At 41.2% G+C, this 27530-nt stretch overlaps 1 protein-coding gene across 1 annotated transcript in view; it reads right to left on the bottom strand.

The window, feature by feature from the left end:
• Positions 1-27097, bottom strand: part of LOC110974740 (uncharacterized) — a 78869-nt gene extending 51772 nt beyond the window's left edge. The window contains exons 1-2 of the mRNA XM_087131641.1: positions 26958-27097; positions 23444-23569 (exon numbers count right to left, since the gene is read on the bottom strand). The gene's annotated coding sequence lies outside the window, so the exon portion shown is untranslated. The remainder of the gene's footprint in view (positions 1-23443; positions 23570-26957) is intronic.
• Positions 27098-27530: the final 433 nt, after the last annotated feature.

Genomic DNA, 27530 nt, shown 5'->3' with positions numbered 1-27530 from the left:
CCTCTGAGCATGGAGGCGCTCTGAGGTTGTTACGATGTTTTTACAAGCGGCAATGCTCAACAGCACATTGTCTCACAGACTCAACCAGCTCGCCAAGGCTCCAGACAGAATCTCCTCTCTTGGGACTAGAGTTAATTATTGACCTTAAGGAGTTGGTAAGCCGATACGTTGATTAATAAAACAACTAAAGCTTTACCTTTCTACCTTTGTCCAAAACTATACACCTGCACTAGACCGTGCAAGTTTCACCTTCAGATGTGAACAATTTACAGTGGGACGCTCCAAGGCCGTGGGAATAAGTCATGACCGCTGGAAGTGCGAGCCCCTCCTGTAAACTGTTATGAATTTCATGAGCCGCTCAAATTATTGCAAATTCGGTTGGCTGGGCTGTCAACACTCCGTAGCCCGGTGAATCACTCTGACTGCTTGGGGATGGGTCTGGGGCAAACCAAGTCGGGATGGTTTGTTGTTGCGCGCCGAGCAATTTTCTGGGATCCCATCAACCTCGCAATACGAATCAATCTTCCCTGGATAACTCAGGCGTAACTACGACGCACGACTTGACTTAGCTCTATGCAGGTGGGTTATGGCGCTTGCTGTCTGACAAAAATTCGGAATTTCTTGGAAGTATGCTTCAGTATGGCAAAATTAAGGTGGCAGGATAAAGGATTTAATTATGTTGAAGGCAAAGGTAAACTCTCTGAGGATGGACCTAAATGCGAATCAAATATCAAAGTTTCAAATGGCATTTCATGGAAAAGTAACGTTAATTGGCCTTCTACAGCAGAGTACACCAACTAAAAAGACAGACCTTAAATGCACCATTACAAGCCATCTGTTGTCCAGGTATCCGAGCCACTTGTCGAATGTTAACGCTACCCTTACATCTCGGATACTTAGGTGTTTAGCGCCCTCAGATGGTCGTGCACATAGCTGATACAGATGGATGAAGAGAGTAAACCTGTCAAAACTCAAAGAACTCATAGGAAAGAAATATATGGCAGTCTGCTCTATTTCGTTGCAGCCGATGTCATCCTGGGAATTTGTACCAATTTCCCAAGAACAGATCAAGCGGAAATAACATTTCTAGATCGGAGGAAAAAAAAAACTCGTTAAATTCCATTTCCTTTAACCTTTCCCCCAAAGTCCGCCGTTCATCAATTAAGGAGATGTAAAATGAAAAGAAGGCGAAGATGCAGTCTCCATTCAACAGATTATTGATTTAAACTGAATGGGAGAATAAGACGCCAAGTGAACAAAACCAAAGCATAGACAGACTGAGCGGTGAGAACAGCAGAAAAAGGCATATGGCGGGAGTTCGTGCACGAAACATAAGCAAAACAAGAATCAAGGTTGGCGATTGTGGATTTAATCAAGTCTGTAGGGATGGAGACACCGGTTGGTTTGTCCTCCGCTGGGATCACGATCTGGTAATGCCGTACGTGGCTCCGCTTGATCGAGAAGGAAATGGAAGGAAAACACTGCCAAAGGTGGCCTCTAAAATGGAGCCATCTGCGCCGGTAGATCAGGCGGGGCACTCGGCGTCTGGTCGACGGTCGTGGCTATCCTGACCAAGAGCTAGTCCGTGTCTCGTGCTTCGTCTCTCTCCTGTTTGGCTTCGGGTTCGCATTGCGTGCTTCCAGGGAAGAGACCAATACGCAAACTACACCTTGGCTGGTGCGACAGGTGACCCACGCACGGGCAAACCTCGCCCTCTCCTTTCTATAAAATGACATGTTTTGCTCGCAGTATAATTCAGTAACGCCGTTCTTGTTTTTGGAGTCAGCGGAATAATGTTTTCATGACTTTTGACAAAATAATGCCACATCAGAGAAACACATTTTTAAAGAGCTATTATTTATGACACCTGTTTACTTTTCGTTTCTGAAGTTAGTTTAGACCACTGTTTCCCTGAAATGGGCTGTAAAGGTAAAAAACGGACCAAGAAGCCACTCGTGGTGAGATATCTTTACATTACAAAGGAATCAACTGCCTTTTTCATTCATAAAATTCGTATGTTATTTAAAAAGTGAGTTAGCGTAAGCCTACAGGGATTGTTCACATCAGTTGAGATCTATTGTTGAGAATTTCAGTGACTGGATTAGTAAATGACGAATTCGCTGACAATAAATCCTTCAAACATTTAAAAAATTGTTTTCCTTTTTAATAGTCAGCAGACGGAGCTGGTGTTTAAAGCAATGTTGAAAAGATTCACCATTGTTTCGTTTTGTCTTTCATTATTCTTAATGTCATAAATTGCATCACAAAAGAAATCTGCAGTTCTGTTCTCTCGAATCGTTACTGGATGATCATCTTCTCCTTCGTGCAATCTCTCCCTGCCTCTATCTCCTTCTTACTCGTTTTGTCACATAATGCATCCCACGCCTGACTGGCGCTCCGACATTGAGATGGCAGGTAAGAAGGATGGAGAAGGCCAAGAGGAGAAATGCAGAGAGACAGAGGAAGATCATCATCGTCGTCATGCATTGTGGTCATCTTCACTCTGCTAATAGTTGTGTATCCTGCGGCACCTGATGCGCCAACAGCTGATGTGTAGCATTCCCTGTGTCATTAGATAACCTCACGCAGGTAACGTTTCGCTCTCACGCATGTCATAATGCGCTCATCACGAGATGCTTACGATTGGTCACACGCATGACCATGTGACAAAACGCAAGAGATACTGTTGTTCAAACGTTTAAAGTCTGACGGACAAAACCCCTTTAAAATAACCCGAGTAGTTGCCGCGTATTACAAGGATGCAAAACACGGCGATTTTGCATCTTTCAAGACCTCTCCGACTGCCGCACAGACAGTTAGGCAGTCTGAAACGCCCTGCTCATGGGCAAATAGGTTCTTGGGTCATCTGATCATTATGATAAAAATAAATAATTAAAATGACAAAATACATTTCCAGTCGTAGCCTAAATCCGCCATAACATTACGACTGAAAAATTGTGTTCCTCACTTTCTCTGATAAGCATTTAAGAAGAATATGTAAACAATGTCTTGACCAAACTGTTTGCACCTCAGTTTGAGGTACCCAGGTGAGACCAATAATTCCTCAGGGCTCTAAGTGGCCAATAACGTTCCTATTTGCTGTCCTCCAAAGCCAGTGCGAGGACCTAGGAGTGCAGCCAAGCATCACTCTACTCTTGTCCCTCGCATGTATAAACCAAGGCCCGATGACGTTATCTCTGCCATCTAACCACACAGTGCCGTCTCAAGAGACGCACACGCGGGTAGACATCTTGGTCTACACGATATACACGGCTCGCTTGCACGGTTAAATTCGATCGCATCTCAGCGCCAACCGAACAATCGCGGCGTTTGCGCATATTTGTAATGCAATGCAGCGTTTGCATGCCATAATTCAACAGGCCGGTGATTCGAAAGAATGTTTCTGAAATTCAATTTGAAATCTTGGATCGCTGTACTGATATGAGTTGTGAATACGGGAAACATGCACGCAAGCTGAAAGAAAGTAAAGTTAAACAATATCTCCCTTTCTTAGCCAGTTGAGTGACGTCAACTTCGGATTGGACATTAGAAACCAATGGTTCAACAGGCCATGCACTTGTTTATACATACACATTTCCGTTTAATGGTCCCTGGAAAATGTTCAAATCTAAGATATAAACATCGTGCTTTAAAGATAAAACGTACAAATCGTATCTTTAGCATTGTCATTAGATTTTATATAAGTATACAGAAATGAAAATATCCCTTTCCAGGGTGTAATGTTCCAAACGGTTAAAATATCATCAACCTTTTGAATGATTTTCTCCGTCAGTAATGCTTCCCAATTAATGTCAGAAGACTTAACTTCTACTTTTTCTCTTCAGTACTTTCCCCCACGTTCCCTAAATCAAGGTCGTTATAATGAAAGTTGGCTTGCTTGATTTAGATCAATATTTCCCCCTCTGGTGGTCTGCAATCCCGATGTCTCCGACAAGACCGAATTTTATAGGCTTTGGACTTGTTTCCGACGTTTTAAGTGGGCAAAAGCGAGCCAGGGAAATTGATGTAAATTGAGGGACATTACGGAGGTACATTGGTGTGTTTTGTATCCCTATGTGGCCCGTGTTTTTGCTGTTTTTACCGTAACGGAATGACTCACTATCTTCCACGACAAGAAATGGTTTAGTGACTGTTCTAAATATGTCCATGTTTACTTTTTATCGTTCTACATGTGACTGTTAACATTGTCTGCACTGAAGCCAGATATATAAATTTAAAGATTTAAAGAGATATCTTTTTAGAGAGATCCATTGAATGATTCAACTCTTCTATCGATCAACTGATTAATTATTAAATCAATTAATCAATATAATTATCGATAGGTCAAACAAGGAGACCGAGAAAAAGATCAATGGATAATTCAAAAGAGCGAAAAGACTTAATTATTTCATCTGAAAATTGTATGAGATTTGGCTAAAATGTCACAAACTTTGGGCTTTTGATATCTTGACCAAAGCCATCAACTTTCCACTGCGTTGACCGACAATTATTTAATGTGGATTGGTCGATTCGTAATCGTCGAAAGACGAAGACCAGCTAAACCCAATATAGGCCAATTGATCGATTAATGGGTAAGACAGTCGGTCGATTTGATCAAAGGCTACAACCTCTTTAAGCAGATCGATTGTTAGAGAGATCAGTCTCTCGTTCGAGGATAGTGTATTGTACACACAATCGATACATTAAAATAATTTTTGGTTATGGCATATCCTGCCATTTTTTTCTTATCAGACATCTCCCTTAAGAATGTCAATGTTATGTCCAACAGTTAATGTTTAACTACAGGGATGTCTCCTTGTCATCAAATTGTTTCACCACATTCACAAACCCTGAGGGGAAACACCTGTTTATTGTACACTGGATCCTTTCATTTGGGTTGACAGAAAACATTACCATAATAATTCTCACAAAATGATAATGCGAGGAATAGGGTACGATGGGCTGTCGTTGCAAGCACGAGTTGGTTTGACAAATTGCCGGGGCGACGGTCACAGATTGAAGGACCCACTTTCAAGCTAAATTTGCCGGGCATTTTTTTCTTCTGCTGTTGACACTGAGCACAGAACACTCGCAATCTAAGTCCACCCTTTCAAAAATGAGTCGTCTACGGTTGCGCTACGAACCTTTTAGTGTTACAATTAGTTGGTAACAATCAGAATCTAAGTATAAGCCACCCAGACTGCAGCGTATATCTGTCGTAAATCTTTCACTTGCACATGTACCGTAACATCATTTGTTACATATTTTTCTTTTATTAATGATGTTTTTGCGGGCAACCTGAGATTCCTATGATGTCCACAGATAAACTCATATTTGAACCTCTTCACACAAAAACAAATACACAGAGGTTTTATTTCCTCCATTGACAGTTATTATGTATTGTCTAAAATTACCGAGGCGCACTAAACTACACGCTAATCATTTCACGGTAGTTTCTACGTCTTAAACCACGGCGATGAAACGTTTGTTGGATAACCTTAATTAAAATGATATAGTACAGTTCAAAACATATAAGGATTAATCTCTTCAGGCAATGTGATGCGTTGTTACACATGACAAGGCAAACGACCTTACAGATCGGACTTAAATCGTCATACTTGTTGGTTTCAAGCAAGCATTTGGCACAAATATTTGCCACAGGAGAGGGACATCTTTTTACTTTGTGTGATGTAAGAGCAGAAAGCAACAGCACACATGCAGCAACAAAAACACCCAATACAAACCACCTGACCAATGTCACTACAGACTAATCTAATTAGACGCCGTAACTGTGGTGGCACTTCACTCACACACAAATTCTTCAGCTTGACGCACGCGTGTATTTGGGAAATTGCAACACCCTGTTGGTCGAAGACGTATGTAACGTGCGCGTATCGCCTTTCCTACGAGCGTTGTGCCACCGCAGTAATGGCTTCTAATTCTGGTGGTTGAATTACTACGCTATGGCCAGGATAGTCACTAGTTCCCTAGGGGTCAGTTTGTCACCCACATGAATGCTGAAAGCCAGCGAAGCAGCGATACCTTGCTTGCTTTTAGCTGTCACATACTAAGTTTGAATTTGAGTAAAACTTTGCCCTCCATAAATTCAGTTGGAGCTCTGCAATGATGGTATGAAATTAAGCTCAACCTAAACTGTGGGATTCCTTCATTCTTCAGAATTCATTTATAGGGCCTACATATCAAACATTCTTCGTTGTTATTAATTTTGGCCATGTGAGGCTATACCCGAAATCCAATTTGGCGCGCCACCAAAGCATACAATTTCTCCTATACCATGAAACACACGGATGGAAGCAGCCATAATTCTTTGAAGGATGCAGACGGCCGCTGTCGAGTTCAAAGCAATAGACACGGCCGGAACTTGTGTTTGAGAGACAGGGAATACGTTCAAACTGATCATTTACATAAATTTTCATGTCCCAATAGTTTTGGTTTAATACAGGCCTCTGCCCTACAGGGATGAATAACTGTGACAGAAATCGATCCACCGGTAACCATTTTCCTGGGAATTTACATGCCAAATCGCTGGAGAAATTTGCTTAGGTCTAATTCGTGCGAGACGGAATCGTTTGACCGATGCCGCCCCTGTGCCACAAGTGACCATTAAGTACGTGACCGGTAGGATACGTGACTAGAAACACACGCTCGATCACTTCAGGCAAAATTAGGGGAGAGCTCGTGGCTATTGAGGTGTAGCAAATCGGGGTAAGTTGCTGCCAACAGACTTGATAAAGACGCTACATGATAAGAAATACATGGAAAGACAAAACATTACAGCCTAGACATCTTATGCATAATGAGTCTTGCTTTACCGACTTGAACAGCGTCAACAAGCGCAAAATACAAATGAACTGACAATGTGCAGAAATTGAATAACTTACAGTTCCTTGAAAAATCAATACGTGTCAGATGTTCACATTCAAATTAGTCGGACAGAATTGCGTTAAAAGGCGTTCCAACTGCATTACTACTGATAGAAATGGTGTACACCCTGCCAGATCATTTCAAAACGACCTAAAAAGCTTCCTTAAATATGATTACAGGTCGCTGCAAGGGAATGCATCTGGGTTTATATATGTTGCTGCCCCTACGGAAACAACCATCCAATTTTGGCTCACTACTACGAGTGATTTGCTGGCTGAAAACAATCCGGTGTTGCCCCCTCTCCCATTTTCCCTCCGCCTAGCGCACATCGTCAACAAGGACTGAAGGTGCCGTTATAAGCAGCTATAATGCTCAGCACACATCGCTGATAGAATGGTGTCACTCCTGTTCTAAGTCGATGAAGTGTGTAAAAATGTCAGACAGGGCAGTAATAGAGAAGAAGATATGGAGGGAAGTAGCGACACAGTCTGAACGCAAGCAGTGAGGATTTTCTTAAGACACATTTATCAACTGATTAAGATTCATCTTCAATGCAGTTGGGACTACCTTTGTTGTCTGAATCAGCACGCTGTTACAATACAGTGTTTTGACTCCAAGCAAAGTTTAAAAAGTCAGAACAAAGTATTAATACAATTTGCAAGTACAAAGGAAGAATTGCACTGCGTCGTTCAGAGTTTGGATTGCGTGAGGTGGGTTGGGTGTGAGTGGAAGAATATGGATTAGTGGTTAAGGATTGTGACTCGCAATCAGAAGGTCAGGGGTTGGTGTCCTCAGGCAAGCTACTTTACCCCTGCTTTTCTCTCTCCACCCAGAGGTGTAGATGGACACCGGCATTAGTTGGGGAACAACCTAGCTGCGATGGACTGGCATTCCATCCAGAGGGAAAAGATATATTCTTGGTCGTTTCATTCCAGGGAACCCACGGAGATAATGAAAACACCTACAGGAATATGATGAGCCATGTTAGCTTGGCAAGGATTTCGCTTTTATAAGAGAGGGTTGGGGGTAATAAACTAAACTTGTTTAAGTGCAGGTACCGATAAACATGGATCTTTGATACCGCAACCCCTTCAGGGGATCCACTTAATTGTCTTTAATCTCGGCCTCAACGGTAGTCACAATACTCAGACAATATGGATTGAACTGACTGCCAAACTGTGGTTTCATCCAAACTGCATGGGAACATGGGTGTGTTCTTAACCCTCCATGATGTGAACAATATCACGGAATAAGAAACGTAATCTTTCAACTTAGACTAATTTGTTTCCCCCGAATTAACTTTCCTTCTCGAGAGGAAAAGTAACCGAATTACGTTGCTAACAGCGCCGTGGCATTGTTTTTCTTTGAAAGGACATACTCTTCGATCCTGTATTAATTATAAAACCATCCAGGGACGAAACTACACTTCAGACAACTGTGTCAAGTCTTCACAACACTCCACCCCGTCAACAATTAATAAATACTGCCGTATGTTGCGGCAGACAATAATTGGATCACTGTCGACAATCCTCAGCTGTTAGTTTTAGTGGTCATTAGAAGTGTGTCAAAATCTAGTGGGTGAATACAATCAGAAAGCACAGCATTTGAAACATATCCGTCTGCAAAAGTACACTGACTCTTCTACAATAATCAGGTCACCGTATGCTGGCTTATTTGAAGACAACTCAAAAAATCATCAGGTTTTTACGGGTTGGGCAAATGCGTTTCAATATTTAGAAAGTGAAATTGTGCGATAAAATGTGTAAGGAAAATACTCGGTGTCATACTAAAATTAAATAACCAATAAATTGGACACCTACCATGGGAATTCAAAGTGGACAACATTTTTACCCTAGCAAAAGGTCTTCAGTTTATAAAAATCCTCAGTGAATTTTTCAATAAAAAGACGGTGAAGTTGATTGAAAAAGTTCCAACCTTCATGCACTCCTACTCTAAGCATCCATAACATCAGTAACGTACAAACCATGCCACTTGTGTCGAGCATTACCTAGTTATAGGAGGAATTCTAAGGGTAACTTAGGTTCTTCTGAAAGGTTTTTATTGAAATGGGCGTCGTAAATAGGGCTCCGTACATAATTCCGGCCAACTGTCATAAAGATTATGTTAAATATACAGGAAATAAAGTAGGCCTACAAAAGTAGACGTAGTTAACAAAAATCACCCAGCATAATTGAGAAGATCAAAGGTGAATATCAATTCCGCGAAATTAGAACATTACCGGTACATTACATTGCATTAGAACAAATTAGAACATGTGGTTGTTTTAGAAGGTAAGAAAGACAGTTCGAAGATAAAAGTCATGTCCTCCAGCAAGACAGACTATTGGCAAAAGCAGTTTCAGCCTAATCAAAATTTGGAAGCATTTTTCCTTTCATGAAATTTTTTTGTACTACCACTATACGGAAAAAATAATGAAGAGAGCCACAATCAGGCGAACAACATTCGATATTGAATTTATTATATCCGTTTCATTTCTTTGTCGCCAGACAACGTTTATTTTATTTTTGTGCCAAAGCCATGCACTAATTACACACAAACAGCAGAGGACAAAAGCACCGGAAACAGCTCACGATCCAGCCGAAGCCCAGAGCTACCCGCCACTTTGCTAATGTGCCGACTTTAAACGACGTCATTCATGCATGTCTTGAAATCGTTCGGACATTTGAGGAGTCTGTAAATATCTACATTTTGTGGCTCGTAGGTACAGTGGTAAACAATACAGGGGGTCAGGTTACCATACTAAGCCTTTGAATATCACACCCATTCAGGGAATCTTCGTACAGCTGGATGATTATGAAGGAAATATCATACAAAATAGTTGATAAATAACGGGCAGTCTAATTTAATGGAAACATGGTATGAATTTCCCTTCGCTGTTGGTTGATTTTGTTCAACTTTGAACACTTTTTCAGAACAAGGCGGCGTAGACAGTTTATTCTTTGATCAGCGCTACAAAATGTAAACTCGTTTGAGCTTCATTTTCCCATTTTCAATGTACGGAGATAAATATTGTGTATAGGTAGTAATAAAATTATAGTCCCATTATTGAGATTGACATTCAGTTTAAAGTAGATTTTATGACATGTATCTCTTACCAGTTTGGTAGACTCAGAGAATCGGCTTGACAACTAAAGTGCAAATAGGTCTTCACAAAAATATCCAATGAAAGCGCTTCAATACTCAGCCACTACCAAACCCCGGGCCTGTTACTGTCTTGTATTAGCGTCATTTTGACAGTGCGTCAGTTAATAATATAAATTCATCAAGTCTTTTGCTGATTCCCTTAATTTAACACTCCTCTAAATCAAGTGTATGCATGCACGCAAATCATGCTGATGGGCCTCAGCCCTTCACTTCATGAGGCCCAATTTTGGCATCGTCACAAGAATCGTTGCTATGGGAAAGTATGGGAAAACAGTGTTTAAGACTGGCCATGTTGCTTTTACTACGCTCATTATGTCATCTGATATGAGGATTGACCTGAGCAGGAGTGTGTGGGTCGTTGGTGAGGTTGCCCGGTAGAAGTCCATAATGAGCCGACACGTGTTCACGACGGACGCTCGCTGTGGTCAGTCCCTCTGTTACAAATGTCATAGTTCAACAAGTGCTTGACACAATACACACTGCCCTGCCATCGCATTGCACCCTCTGCGAGTCCTACAGATTGTCGATCTGTCTGTATGCATAGGACGACCCTACCCCACCAATATATTTCCCCGTTAGTTGGGCTGGTTTAGCAGGCTGGGTTGTACGGCTGGCCGGGCCCCTTCCCCGCGTCTAGTTTTACGCTTGACGTCGCATCGAAGCCGCTCTCACGTAATTGCGCCCCGTTCAAATCTGTTACTTCCACGTGGCTAACACGACGAGTTTCATTCCGCATTAATGGGCCATCTGTCCCCGTATGATCGCTCCGAGCGCGGACAGGCAATGCCATTTTACTTTATCGCCAATCTAAGTAGCAATTTTAGCTGTGCTCTGGATGAGGCATCTCGGGCTTTTCCTGCTTCTCCGTCTTCGTATGGCTGACAGGACTTGCTCGGGAGGTTATCAAGAACTCCAGTGCTTTAGCGTAGCGATCGAATTATAGCAGGACTCCGCTGGGACATGCGGGTGTCAGTTTGGTCATATCTGCTTTTCATTTTCGGCTTTCATTTCAAACTCTGCGGGAATATTTTCCGGTTAGAAGTGTCGCACATCTCGACGGGCAAATTGACAATCCCCTATTACTTCTTTTCGCTGTTGTCTTCCACTTACTATGAACAGATTTTGGACGGTTCAAAATTGCCATTGTTCTAGTCCCTTGCAGAGTAGACCTGCTGTATAAGACTTATTGCCATAAACGGGTCTGGTATTTGATCTTTTATCAAACAGAATACGGCCTAGGTTGATCTATGACACACACCACAAGAAGGCTTTCTCCGGCGATAGGAGAGTGATGAGTCGGTTTTCATCATAATTATCCTGATAAAAATGCTTTTTCAAAAGTGATGGACGCTATTCTTCTGTGGGGACAATAAAGACTGTTAAATTTAACCAATGTTTAGATACAAGCAGAAGATATTTTGAACAAATGCTCAGTCGACGAGATGCTAGAGTTCTGAACCCCAATCGGTGAGCAGCCATTTTGAAAACACCCCTCAGCTACAGATGGTACATGCACAATCTCATTGGGCATGATTGTCCCACACACTCACTGCTGGAAATTCTACGAATATTTATCTAATCAGTCATTAATGCTATTGTTCTTACAGAAAAAAGCACACATCAAAGATTAGCACCTTCGTGAGAACACTTTATCGGGGCGTCTCGAAGAGTGGGTAGAAAATTTAGTGATACGTCAGTTGTGGTTCTTGTTTACATATTATTGTTTTTTATTGTTAGCAGGGGTCTAGAATTGACACAAAGCGCGGATAAGTATGCCTACGTACCAGCAACCCCAGCTTATGTCGGATTATGTCTCCCGCCTTAATTCGCCAAAAATGGCTATCGTAGTGCGACAGCAATTCCTTGTAGCAACTCCGCCATACACATTGGGCTATCTATGATTACCATTGCCTGTTGTGATGAATTTAACAAACACATTCAAATACATTGTGGCTGTATACGTGTATTTCACACTGAGCAGAAAACACTTCGCTGTGGACTTCGGACTCACAAATCTTCCCACTGCCTTAAGGCTGCGGAAATGCACAAGATAATATCAGATACAAACTCATGTACACGGTGTTTGTCTTAGCAGTTGCAACAAGAACACACGAGGAGCCACAATGTGACACGACATTATCAGATCTATGCTGCTGTTGATTACAGCTTTCAATCATCTTGACATTTTGGAGCTCTGGGAGCAACAACTCTGACTTCGCCAAACAGGATGGCAAAGTGCAAAGTGCCAGGTTTGAGCATCCTTAAGAATGATCCATGTTCGTAAAGAATCCCAAATAACACTCTCCTAAGGACCTCAGAATAGGTACACGCTCCTTTGATTAATTTAGTTATCATTCGATTTTCGTCCACTATATATAAGCAAGGAACAACGTCAATATACACTAAAAAACGACATTTTCAACATTTACCGATTACAATCGCCAAATTGGGATGGGTTGACGAATAATTATTACAATGTATTAGCAGAGGAAAGGTTTAGCCTGCAAATAATAGGCAACTATGAGGGACCGGCACTATATACGTATTTTTTTTTAAATGCAAACTATTTGCCAGAATTGAAAGATACACCTGTTCACTATGTCTCTGATCCATGTTTTTAAAGACGTTATAACTTCTCAGGAAGTACATAGCTCCATGCTGCCCTTCTGAGGCAAACTACTTAATTTAATCAAAATAATGCAACAACCATCCAACTCTGCCCTGGTACCGATTTAACGAAGGAGAGGGGCACATCATGTCTTCTAAAGTTTCTGTTCTACTCGCCAAAATATTCACCATAATTACACTTTGATTGGGTATGACCCTCACGTTATGAATACCAGACTATCAGGTATTGAGAGTTCACAATACAGACCAAAAGGTTAAAGGTTTCCTGCTACACCTTGCAGCTAGCTCTTATGAAAAGGGTTCTACGCAGAAATCTGTTTTCCCTAAACAAACTTATCAAGAAGAAAACAGCCATAATTGAAACACAAGAAACTGCATAGCAAATCTCTCGAATTGAACAGCACTGACAGAAAGGTGTCAGATGAGACAACGCAATGATTTATTTAAGCATCTTGTAATCCAATTCGGGACTACTTCAGGGACGAAAAGAATTTCACAAGGACAGCACATAATGCGGTCTGCTCACAGAGTGAGTGGAGAGGCGGACAAAAATCACCTCATTGTATAAACATGGAGAGCTAAAACACAAGCCGGATTCTGGAGTAGGCTCGCTGGGATTATATGAACGTCGGGAACCCACTCCAAACGTCATTACAAGCTCGTTGCAAACACCGCCAGGCTAAATACCGGTAACAGAGAATCTGTTTTCACCGTTTGGCCGCGGGTGCCCCGGTGCAGAATGACCGTGTACGATTTCACTTGCTGCTTCGGCGGCCGCGCGCGCGCGAAGGGGGTGGAAACCGCACTAACTTGTAGATGGGATGTTGCGGTATGGGTTACGTCGTGAGACTCGACTGTAAAGCAATGTAACACTAATACAATGCAATCCAAGAGAGTGTAGAGGCGACATTAGTGTAGGGTGAACTGAGGTAAGCTGTTACATTGGTGATAAGTCCATTTCATCTAATTTGCAAGCAGACCGATGAACTCGCTGACTACATCACACGCCTACACTTAAGGTCATTAACTGAACGGGTGAGAAAGTAAACACTACATAATGAAACATTGTGAACCGAAGACAAGGTGTTGAAATGAAGACGTTTTAACTGGACCAGAACTTGGACAAAGAAAAAAAGTGGGAAAAGTTCGAAATTGTATTCCACAGGCTCAGAAATTTTTTTATATTCACAAATTAATAGAGAAGATTTTTCATGGGAATGGATCTCCCTCCAAAACTTGCAATGTTGGAGGGGAATGGAGCTTAACACCACTGGCTCTTGGTGGCGACAGTTTAATCTTGTTTGAACATACATTTACACTTCAATGAAATGGTTGACGGATAGATGACAAAAACATCGTTACAAACTGTGCCCAGTACATAACGTTAGCAACTAACTAAAAGGGAAACATTGCTACTTGCAACCGCTCGCTCAAACAAGATGGACCTGGGGTGGGGTTGGCGTATCCCCCCCCCTCCCCGGTACCGTTGATTATGCATCTAACTGCCAGACTTTATAAAGAATAGGACCTACAAGACAGCACTACACTCTGGCTGAAATACAAGCTGCACGGTTAATCTCATCAAACACGAACAAAATGTCGGTGGCTTGCAGGGGTCCTCTCCTAAACGAAGATTGCCCGCAGTTGGTTCAACAACCACGACACTCACGACAAAAAACTCTCTTAGACAACCTAGCATTGATTTCGAAGACTCTTGAATTAGTTGAGTTTTTACATTCATGTTGCAACCGGGAAGTTTCAGTGGCCTCGTTTCTAAAAGTTAATGATTGTTTAATGGCAAGCTGTGGCAGAGATTTCCTTTTAACTTCAATTTTAAATTCTGACCTCAACTGGAAAAAAAATCACTGTATTGCATGACTTCACTACGACCGAAAAAGATGAAATGATGTATTCTTTCGTTCAGCGGGTGGTAAATGGCATTTAGGCCTACGTTGCCAGCACAATGGAAGGACCTACCATGGACAATTTAGACGGCAAACAAATCATGTCGTAACAGAGTAATAACTTCTTTGTGGGCTGATTGTATTTGGAAAGAAATTGAATTTCTTCATGCTCTGGGAATCACAGTGAAGCAATGAATTTATTTCTCTTGCAGGAAAACATGTTAAAGCTTATTCAATATTCAAGTACACGGTCGGGCCTCCACAATGGCTTGCGTGATTTATTCTTGTAAGAACTTAGAAGAATTATATTATCTTTAACACGGACATATTCCCTACGTTGCTGATTCATTTCAAAGTGAAAGATTCAGGAATTCTGTTTCGAACTTTTTCAATGAATGTTGCACGGTTTGCCTTGGATTTAACTTTATCTTCACAGCTGGCAAATTTATCGGAGATTCTATCAAAATGTCCATGCGAATGCAGAGAAATCACGCGACATTTTATATCTGTACTTACATATCATCTTGAAAAAAAACAACAACCCACAGTGTACTCAGACCTCTCTACATGTCCAAATTATTGTTACCGTTCAACCACATAATTTCAACCAATCAGCACCTTCATGCAGTACCATGGTAACACAGAGGGGCAATTTTTCACAGACCTTGTTATTGCAAATACTCAAATGTGCAATACTTTGCGTTGTCATGGTCTATACAGGGAACTTTGGCAACGTATGGAGGCGGTCGCCTGTCTTTAAATTGGCAAGCGGTGACATCATATATCCATTGCAATCATAAATCACAACATGATATTAACATCGCAGGTGTGAATGTAATTAATTCACCAGAAGCTATCTCTGAAATTGAACAGACATTGTATTTTGATTTACTTGGAACAAAAATGATGCAATGCAAAATTGTCTTTTGACACTTGAGTCATTCTGTAAGGAGTTACTGCATGCGTGATAAGTGTGATCACCTTTTAATTAGATGAATTAATTAAACCAAGTATTAAACCACCTTAAAGTATCATTGTCTTCCTATACAACCACTTGCAGTTTTGAACTTCGTTGCTAAAAATGCTTATTCCTGTCCACCGACGAGAGCAAACGGAGTTTTTCTTAACAACTGAAGTCAAGTGAAAAAAAAAAACATTTCCTCTCAGAAGAAAACTTAAAATGCATCCCGTCGTTACTTCAAATTAGTCTACCTGTTCTACATACACCTGTACCGGTATTTGATTCTGCCATTATAGAACCAAAAAGCAGTTAACAGGAGACGACGGTCTGTTGCCTTTGACTACATAAAACATGAATACAAATCTAAACCTGAAGTTTGCCAGTGTCGCAGGTGGTTCCCTCTATTCTTGCCTGCATACTTTAAGTCGTTTCTCTTTCTAGCAGCTTCTACAGAAGCCGTCCTGCGGCTACCTGGAGCCAGATCTTCAACAGGCCGCAAAGACAGAGAATAAGCATCACATACGAGAGGTTCATAATCACAAGCACCCTTCAGATGGGATGCATGTCCGCGATAGGCCCGTCATGGAAGCCAGCACCGAACACTTGACCACTCGGTGTTTATTTCGCCAAGCACGGTGAGTATTTGTGATTATTGGCATCGGTGGCGCTCCAAGATACGTTAGAGCGCGCGCGCCCAGAGCAACTTTGCTATTACCGAAATTAAACCCGGTGTTGAATCTCAGAATACTCTAGGGGTGGGAAAAAAATTAAGACAATATTTTAAGAAAGTATATTAGGACCGCAGCCGACACACAAAGCCCCGCAGAAAATAGACCGACATGATTTATATCAGGGACACATTGTGCATTAGGTTATTATTTGTCTTCGGCCTTTCTTTCCCTCTCTGTGATTTTTTTTTCTGTCGTAAGGCCCCACTCATGAATTATACTTGCTATTTTAATCTCCAACTTCGTTCCCTGCCGAATCGTCGACGGGTTTTCTATCTCTGATGTTTTGGCATCACTACTTTCCCATAATCGTGCATTAAATAGTCAACATGTAGTTCGCATCATCGTCTTAAACACTGTCCTGCCATTTCTGCCTTTGCCAATACCTGGGAATCGCGATCTCGCAGACACAGGGTCTCCAACTACACGATAGAATGAGAAAACCTAGTGCTTCCCGACACAGGATTAGAGCGTGGTAATGGTGCAGCATGGCGATATAATTATTTTACATCATACAATTGGCTTGCCAGTGGTGCCGATAGTATCTAGTAAGACCCACAACCGAATTTAATTTACTTTGGAGTAATTACTGTTCCTAGTCATCCACTTGGACCCCGGCAAATTATTTTATCTCCCCTTCCTTCGGGGGCGAAACGTACATGCAGACTTGTATGATAATTACACAATACACTCTGTCACATCTGCCACACAGGGGTTTCTCTTGAAATCAAAGAAAACACCTAACTTAACAAGAAAATATGAGACTATTGTGTCTACTCTTGTGCACAACAGCCAATATGAGGCGTTTACACATGTTAAACTCTTTTTCTTTCATGAACCTGACAGATTTCATACTTTATGACTTGGGTGCATATGGAAAGTCAGGCAAGATTGGAAACCAGACTCTTTGAAGCTATTTTCAATGAAGATGGACACTTACTTTATACACAGACCAGTCGAAGGACTTGCCACACGAGTACCTACACTGTAAAAAACAACGACCATTGTATAAACGCGTTTTTGCGGTGATAGCAAACATGTAACCGTGGAAAATTAAACACCTTTTGAAAAATAAACTTGTTTGGGTGTTCTGAAAGTGTTAAGTGTTAAAGGAGAGAGTTGCAAAAAGAAGCAGTTACCGTACGCTGCAGTCCATTAGTTATCTGGAAATAAAACGAAACGGCTCTTGTATATATTCGATACGATTTCCAATATGTAAGTTTGCACAAAGTCTACAACGAAATCTCTTCGTCCAAATTATGACATGCCATCCAAAAAATTGTAAATACGTAATTCCCCGCAATCTAGGGTATCCATTAGGAATTAGACAGCGGTTTTCTCATACTAAATTAAGCAAACTGCCCCTTCGGGTTATATGACGCGAGATTAGTCGCTTTAATTAATTATATTTCCCCTTGTCGACTCCACTTACAGCCGGCAGCGCTCGGGATTTCGCTGTGTGCCCTGACTGAGTGGAAGGCGGTGTGGGTCTATAAGGCCTCGGTACCCGCTCCGGCGCCTCGAGAGTAACAGGTATGCTTATTAATTTAACAGGTTTAAAGGGGATCTGCGCCTCATAGGTTACTGACTCTCTCTTTTGATATCGGGGCCACAAGTCGGCTATGACTCAGATACAGGAAATCGTGAGGAGGGGAGAAAGAGAGAAGTGTAATTAAAATGATTGAGAGTACGGGAGGTGAGAGATAGCGATGTCTACTTGGAGGAATTTTGCGGGAAGGGATAGGTGCACTGTTCGTGAATCGCTGTGAATTTACCCTGGGCAGTTACTGGGTGTTGAAAATCGTTCCTGACAGCAGGACATGATTGAATAACCTCGGTGTTATTGACACGATCCAAAATGTATTCACTATAGTCAATTAGTGGCCTCTCTGTCAACAACGTAGAGTCCCTTCTGTTGATTGTTCAGAGGGGAAAGAAACAATTTTGATTCGCTAAGATTTCCAAACACCTTGCTCAAGTTTATCAAATATAATTTTTGAGAGAACTGATTAAAAGAGAGAACACCGCGACGGGAATAAGACTTTGTCCGATTGAGAAGGTTTTATAGGATGCAAATGCCATGAATGTGCCTGAAAGATACACAGCATGCTTCCATCATATGAAATATATCGCATTTTGCATCAAGCAAAAGAAGAAAAATCGATAGCAAATATCTGGCGTTGGTGCATCGCTTCTTTAAAAGTGTCTGGGCTTACACTCTACACACACCCGAAGGTATCTCACCACGGTAGCCCGCTACGATCAACCCCTCACCAAAACGAGTTCCTTGAGGTGCAATAGTGGTTGCCTGGTAAATCTTTATTACTTATCTGTTTGCTTTGATATGTGTAATTTTCTGATCTACCTACGACAAAGCCCCTCCACATATGTGCCTTTCAGAAACTTGTGAACCTGAGTTTTGCGCTATTACAAACAGACAGCGATGATTACAAACAGACAGCAATGATTACAAACAGATTGATTGAAAATAAGGTAAAAACAGTGATAGAAAATCATGTCTATCTGGATTTTGATAAGTATTACTAACAAACTTTTTTGTGGGATGTAATAGAAGTAGGTATCTCTGGGATGGTGGGTACCTTCGTCATTTGATTTTAGTAGGATTGCTGGAAGGCTAAATCAGTTCGAAGTGTAAACTACAAAGGATTGGCATGATACTAAATAGGATGAAAACTGACAAGAAAGTTTCATGGTTTGGAAAGAGAGTACAGTTTTTTCACGAGAAAATAATTTAGGAGTTCAAATTGGCGACGCTTACACTAAATTTTATAATGCATTTTCTACCTGGCAAAGAGAACACGTGACGTGTTGGATAATTTTATCTTTTTTAATCCTAAAAAAGCTTGGCTTTTCCAAACCATCAAACGGAGGGACGTCCTCAGCCTTCCCTGGCCACATCTTTCTAAAACTTTTTGCATAAATTTTTTATCAGCACAATCGTGAACTTTAACACAATTCTACCAATGGTTTTGTTGCTCCGGTTATTTTGAAATTCATGGTTACACGTGTGTCAGCCCGCGTTCATTGGTCACGTATAATGCTGAATGTTTTGTTGATCTCTCTCGACAAAACAGGCTTAACGCAAAAAAGGTTGGGACGATTTTCACAAATTTGGTGTCAAAATGAAAAGTTAAAGAAATGTCGAAGGCTGGACACATAAACAAAAAAATTAACTGCAACAGTATAGGAAACAATATGGGGGGGGGGCGAATTCCGCCCCGGGCTCTTTTAGAGTTAATGAGCACTTCTTGGAGGCAAATAGTTTGCATGGAATCTGGGCTGGCTGTAAGCTTCTCTTTCAACTTCTAATTAGAAAAAAAATCACGTTTATTCACACACTCATCTCTGTCTGGTTCCCAAGATGAAACACTTTGTAACAAGGGGACTTAGAAATTCGACGCCAGTCTACAGCCTCACCATCGCACCAATTATATCTTGGATTTAAATTACGTCAAATGATGTCGTTTTCCCAGACCACGAGCAAAGCTTTGCTAACGAGAGTGTAGGTGGACGCTACCTAAAAGAGACCTTTGGAAAGTCCACTTTCACAGGTTTCCCACAGAGCGACATCTGTTTAATTGAACATACTTCCTTTGATTTTCTCTGCATGTCTCAAAGTATAACCCAATCATATTCTGACAAAGACACTAATCGTACTGAAAGAAGATGACACTTGATCGCACACTCTCAAAAATCCAACAATTCACAGAATTTACACGACCAACCAACAAATGACATCCACACTCTGTCACTTGCTTGATCAAAGAAAATGACAGAAACAATATGCAGCACGAAGCTTAACTCGCTCTGCATAGCAACTGAGTGGTTCACCTCATTAAGAGCACGGGCGGGACAAATAATTTATTAAAAACATACACATGTGTGGCGTGCCATAGCGACCAGCCAAACGGATTTACACAATGAATCCACACACAGGGTTGTAATTATAGGAGCTGAGGGTAGAAAGTCCAGGAAAACATAGCACGGGATGCGGTGTTGCAAATCAGATGAAGGAAAACGAAAGGCTGCCCAGGATATAATATAGACTCAACACGAAACCTGCCCTAAATGGAAGTTAGATCAGACACTCAAATAATTGATATAATTACTTAGCTCACTGAAGCAGAAGCAGATTGCACAGAAAAGAAAAACCGGTGTCATAGTATACCATCATGGTTCATTAAAGCTGCTACTTGGTGTTCAATCGACACAGTAGTTTGTGTAGTCTGCAATTATTTCTATATTGCATGAATTCGAGACATCGATCATTGCAAGGTCAGGACATAATTTTGATCAACAGTAAAAGAAAAGTGTGAGCCACCGTGCCTACAACACTACTAGACAAACGGGTTTTCAGCTGTGAATAATGTTATGAATTAGAATACTGTTTTAACAGGTGTATTTCTATCTTCCTTGTGTCGTCAAGGAACTTTACTGGACGGGGAAACTAAAATTGGGAAGATTTTCTGTGCTGATGTTCAAGAAATTAGGATAGAGTGCATATTCGAGAAAGTACAACATCCCTCTTCCTCCATTCATAGGAATGGCTTTGTCCTCAAGAGACCATAAACATTTATTTCGAGAAAAATACGTAGCAATAAACAAACTGTATTTGCTATGTAAAAACTCCACGATTCGAGTTGCCAGACTATAAAAAACACAAACACAAACCATCATAACATCAAATTAACGACAGGCCTACACCTGGGGCTAAGTGTGAACCATTTTTGACCTCATGAGCATGCTGTGTATTTCTGCTAGAGTCAAGTCTATCCAAAATTCATATTTTGGGTAAAACAAAATGTCATCAATTGAACTTTCGGCTGTTGCGAGTAACAGAGTCTGAAGGTCTGACCTCAAGTCTGCATGAATCAATTCTGCTTACAAAACACTATAGTTCATGGAAAAAGAGAAGAGGCAAGTAACTGTTTTGGGGGTTTAAAGCCAGAATTGAAGGGCAATATTAATGACATGGTCCGGCAAACCAATTGTTAATGCATGGAATAATCACATGGGTCTAATATGCAGAACTGTTTTTGTGATGACAATAAAATGAGCACTACATGCGACAGGTACAAGATGAACAACACCATAATAATTATATCGCCCAAGTTCACGAAGATCGGGCGCTATCATTTGGGGCAATAATTGAGCATCTTACCAAAAGAATGGATTTTGGAGACTAATATTAGGGACCGCTCTGTTACCTAGTTCCTTCTCTCTCCCTCTCCCTCTCTCTGCATATGATGAGGTCACCTTGCAAGGGAAGGCCTCCATATTTATTGATTGTAAATCAATGTTGAAAAATTAATGAATGTTGGGAGCCGGTGCAAGGATGCGAGCAACACGTTGCAATACACAAGAGACCTTGCCAGCCGGCCGTGACGCCAATCACGCTGTGCCCCGTAACGGTAACCCGCTGAGCCCCAGCGTTGGCAGGGAACGATGAGAGGGTCTCCCCCTTCTTTGCGCCTTGGGGGGCCTCCTGGGGCCCCTACTCTGATGCAGCATTCACGCAGCAATTAAAGAGCCTAAGGTGAGGCAAATGGAGACATGTGATAGTCTGCTGAGATGGTGGACGTAGATCGGGTGTTAAAATCCACCCGGTAAATGTGCAGTGTTTGACGAGTCTGGGCTTGGCTCCACGACTTCACACTCTAAGAGATCATGACGTCATCGCGTCCTCTATACTCGAAATAGGGCGGTATATTTCTTGGTAGAAGGCAAGGAGTACACGTACCCCGTTCGCACTTGCAGTAAACACCAGAACGGCCATGGAACTAGTTTCCAAAATATCACGTGTCCCAAATCATTTTATATCCTTTATAAACCAACATCCCCAGTCCTTTAAAACAAATCGATCGCTGGGTCACAGACATTAGTACACTATTTTGTATAAATGGCTTTAAAACTAATCTTCAAAGGTATCCAAGGACATAAATAACTTGAAAACTGGGTTATACTTACATGAATATTAAACTACAAAGAAGGCTGAAGCCGCTTTAATAAACGACATGACAGTTGCAATTAAATCCAGATTATTTGACAATGTCAGGTCGTGTTCCCAAGCAGTCCGAAAACCAAGATAAATTTTGAATAAAAGCCCAAACACTGCAAAGTCCTCAATTTCTCATGGTGGTGCGCTTCATATTCTCCACAAAAGATGTTCGATCCGGCGCTTTTACTCTCAATAAAAACGCTAGTTTTATTTAAGGCAAGCCAAAACAATATGGCGCCAAGACCGAGAAAGAAAATACGGAGTAGATGAACATAGCAGGCGCAAACAAACAAAATGCTTTCTTCTGTCCGAACAAAACATGGGACCACGTTCTTTTCGATTACCAATCTCCCGAGCGAAGCAACAGACTTGCATGGAAGCGGTGCACCCAGCCGAATTCTCTGTCGCCTGTTGGTTTAGCTGAGCAGGTGCCGCGAGTTTTAATTTCCGTGAGGTTTTAGGCCGAGCGTGCATCTCCGCTGGCCCTAGCTGAACGCTGTATGCTCAGTTGTCGCTGGCCGTCTAAAAACCCACTTGAACACGGTACACGGGGTCGATATTACGGAATCAGTTCAACCCGGAAGGCATATGCTTCGGGAATCCTCTTTTTCTCTTTTCACTTCATTTTTTTTCTTTGAATTTTTTGGGGTGATCTTGTGGAGACGTAACTCGAAGCTCCAAATGAATATTAATATTGTCGGTGTTTCATAACGCGCTAATGCATCTTGCGTGCATATTGCATAATCCAGTGCAGATCGAATTCACTCTACTCTGGAATGTTTGACATGCTCACTTCAAGTTTAAGTAACATGAACATGGCAAAAATTGTGTAACACTGTTTTCCTCCACAAAGAGGTTGCTGAGTTTCTGCTTGGAATTTGGCATATTTTTCAAATTGTAACTTTTCTGATCTTTCAGCCCTTTAAGATGTATTTCTCAGTTCCTTTCCATCACGAGTTCCTCTTAAATGATTTTCTTTCCCTAAAGACTATCGCTTCGATGGGAGAATGAAGAGAGACTGCAACTCATGAGGAGAAGGTCTCATAGCCAAACATGGGTATGTACCTTTTGCTTAATTTTAACATCCCTAAAGTTTGGTTAAATTTGAGGAGGAAAATAGAACAGAATGAAACAGGATCCTTCAAAGACTTACCTTTTCTCCACTACGATACTCTTGTCTTGTCTGTGTAGCAAGTGTTGTTTTCCACAATCTGGTCTGAATCCCTGTTTCGCATTCTAGTCCTTAGCACCCAGTAATTCTTTAGTCTCTCTTTAATTTCTGAATAAAAACAACAATTAACAAGAGCCACTCATAAACAACACAAGCAATCTACATGGACGGTAAGTGCAGAGGGTAAGCGGTCAATCGACCAGAGAACAGGAAGGAATACGCGCCGTACAGCCAGGTCACGTCAATTTTTTTCGGGCCAAAACTCCCGCCTGCGCGCACGCTGTCTCTGTCAGCCATGGAGGTGCTACTATGGATTTTTTTAGGCGATGTGTACAGGCGTTGGAGATTGCTTTCGATTCCCACAGAATGATATAGCATCAAGACTGGATGATTACGAGGGCAACATCAAGGAGGATGTAATGGGCACTTCAACGTGCAGCACCTGAAGTATTGAACTTGGAGAAGGTGATAATATATCACATTTTACCATCACAATATCTGACAAATCCAGCTTTTTCACAAACAAAACGCAGAGTTTCACCTCAAAATTTGTGTCGGTATATTTTGACTGTGGACATCAGAAAGGTTAGGATATCAATACCTGTCAGTCGAACCAAAATGACTCATTTGGTTATTCCCTCATTTACTCGTGGTAAACACTGAAGAGGCCACAAGGTATCTAATGTCAAAATGCAATGCTTAACATCAAAGATGGCGGTTTGTGGTCCGCCATCTTCGATTTGGGGCATTCATCTTAGAACCAAATTTTTGAGAGACCAAATTTTGTTTGGGGGAGGTTAAAAAATTTGGAAAGTTTTCATGTAACCTTTAACGGATTTAACGGCTTTTCGGAGGGCTGAGACTTGCAAAACAAAAGCTCAATGTTTGACGATGCAGCCTCACTTTCAACCATGCGCCGTTCAGTGGTCGATGCATTTAACTTTGTTGATTTCTTTGAAGGTTTAGTATTCTACAGTAAGATTTATATTTTCCGAATCCAAATGTAAACCTCATTTTCACAGGAATGTCCCAGAGCGTGATTACCATGAACAGCACCAGTAATTCCCTTAGTGAATAAGCTGACATACTTTTGTTGATTTCAAATCGATTAATTTCAAATGTTATCCCATTTTCAGGCATTCTGTCAGTCAATCCACACAAATAGTACAACATTTTAATGCAACTGATTCGAATTTTGATCGTAAGAGGGCGATGCGTTATGAAAACAGGTTTCAATCATGATTTTAGTTATTACTCTAATAATTTAAAATCAGAATTTGGGAATCATCACCGAAAATAGATTACAGGGAAACAACCTTCAACGCGATTTTAACTTTGAAGTCATATTTTGAATACAAAGTAATATTCTCATACATCGTGGAATCTTTATCCAGCTCATATATATTAAAAACCAAAATCTCCGAATCATAAAAAACCACCTGGGTCCCTTTCCTCTCTTTGGACTATTTCTGATTTTAGTTTTTGTAAAACATCTTCCCTTTTCTCAAGACAAAAGACCTCAGTTCCATACCACGTAATTGCAACCTAGAATTGCATGCAGAATTTTATCCTTTATTCGATGAAAGATTTTTAAAAGAAGTACAAAATTTAAAGACACAATGCTTGGGTCTCATTTGACAAGGTATCCCGAGAAAGGCATCTTTTAAATTTCTTAAGATGTCCATACATTGTAGCGCTGTGTCCCTTTCACAATGTTTGAGCACTTTGCTGTTTCTCCTATACCTAGACGTTCTCACTAAACACAACTGGGGAGAACACAAAACCCCTTTCATTGTGAAAGAAAGCCTCGACCGATCGATATACATGTCTTCTGACAAGAAATCCTCTCCCAACCAGTCATGTTTGATGTGTAGTTCCATAGACTACTTCATTTTCAGTAATTGCGCCACTAGATGGAGGTGTCCAATTTTTAGTGCGGCAGCGGAGAAATCAAAACGTTTACACAAAATCAGGGAGAGAGGGTTGAATGGAGGCAAAGAGATGTAAAGAGTTGGCTACCGCACAGCACGGTACGAGCTACTGCGCAAAACAAACACATGCCATAAATTGTATTAGCCCCTGCACTTGCCGCAGACGCGAGGCACTGAATTGAATTTTCCCGGCACCATAGAATTCCCAACAATGGGGAAGTGTGATGGAACTTTTCTCTCCTTTAGAAAGAGAGCAAATCAAAATCATCACGTGAACCACCAGTTTGATTGCCACAAAAGAGATGCGAAGAGGTTTCTATTATCTGTGTTGCGCGAGGCGACATAGGCGCCTGCATGGTCGCTCAGGGGAAGCAGAACAAGAAATAACAGAGGCAGAGGGAACTCAAGACAAGAATCTAAGAAATAACAAGATGAAGAGGAGATAGCTTTGGACTTTGAGGAAGCTCCATTAGGCAACGGCCCCACTCTTAATTAATTTACCCCTGAGAAAGAAAGAATCGTTGAGCTAAGAAGCGGAAAGCACACAATGAGAACAGTGAAAGGTGATTTTGACATGGGATAGTGAGGCTTCCCGGTCGCGTGTAGCGAAGTATAAAAAAACCAAGGGCACAAAATAAAGCTTTTATTAAAAAAATATTTGCTCGAGTGATAATATTGCCCCGAGACAAGTAAATATCCACTTTGCATTGGTTCCTACGTGAGACATCAGAGGAAAGAACCAGCATGGAATATTCGTTCTGCAATTAAAATTTCCTGAAATACCTCGGGCTGTTTTAATATCATCGCTACGGTATGCCAGAGAGACCATTCAAAAAATCCTGCCATCTGTAAACAATAAAAGCAAAAATATCTTGCTTTGTATTCATGCTGGTATTGAATACATTCTTCGACGATCTTCCGGAAGAAATCGGCAATGGCAGTGAACTGGTGTGATTCATTCTGTGTTACTCTGTAGTTGCCACTTGTACTTCGAGTTTTTGATGGTTTTCAAGTTGTATGAAACTTTGTGACAATAAAGGTGTACTGATTACGTGACTGAGTTCAGAGACGCTGTAATTCTTCAGGGGTTGCATCTGCGAGGTTCTTCACGTCACGACAAGTGGACCGTCATATAGCCAGAGAAATTAATGTCTGTGATATATTCATGATAAAATTCACGAGACAACCGAGGAATAGTACGAGACAAAGTGTTTTTTTAGTAGCTTCCACATATTGGTTCAGGCAAAACATGGTACCTACTGTCTCGCTCTACTTTAAACTCAGCACCCATGGCCATATCAGGTCAGGGTGCCCTGTGAAAGCCCCTCGAATACACCTATTTATAAAAGATCTTAAGAGACAAATAAGATATTTACAAAAACGACAATTTTTAAGGCGTAGGTTACGAAACTACATGTACTTCTTCCTTGAATCATACAGGGCAAGGTGACGAGTTAAACCGACCCTAATGATATGTCTACCGCACATTTTTGTTCACTGACAAAAAGAAGTGCTGAAGAAGGAATAGATGGAGCCGAAGAATAGAAAAAAAAAACAAAACTTACTTGCAGACTCCAAATAAAGAAGGAACATCCCTGTGACCTGACATGATTCAGACAGGCTCCTAACAAGCAGACTGCCATGTTCTCATGGCCTGTACAAATCACAACTAACCTATCAATACTGGAATTCCGTACAAGCTTACTCTTACGCAAGCAGAGCCAGGAAAGTCACAATAGATGAACAAAAGACTATTGAAAGGTAACTACAAAACAATACCAGATTTTTGCATACAGATGGCAAGTAACTGCAGCATGCCAAGTTAGACTGTTCCACTTACTACAAATGGATATAAAATGGTATGTTCCAAAATTAATTTGGCCAGAAAGGTATGGAGCACCAGTAATATCAAAAAAGGTGAAACAGGAGGGGACATATATCATCACTTGAAATAGAGCCATTTTTGCTACAATTTCCACACTAAGGAAATAGTTTGAGAATGAAGGGGAAAATCGGTAATGACGACACTAATATACACAACAAGCTTGCTCCAAAAGGTTAGACTGCAATAATGACAAGATAACCCTAGTCGTTGTGTGAGTTTTGACGAGATCACAGAATCTTCAAGAAACTGATGA

The sequence above is a fragment of the Acanthaster planci genome, unplaced genomic scaffold (assembly GCF_054643075.1).
Source record: "Acanthaster planci isolate LZ-2023a unplaced genomic scaffold, COTS_SCS Contig5, whole genome shotgun sequence".
Classification (NCBI taxonomy): domain Eukaryota; kingdom Metazoa; phylum Echinodermata; class Asteroidea; order Valvatida; family Acanthasteridae; genus Acanthaster; species Acanthaster planci.
This window is presented reverse-complemented; position numbering and strand designations above follow the sequence as displayed.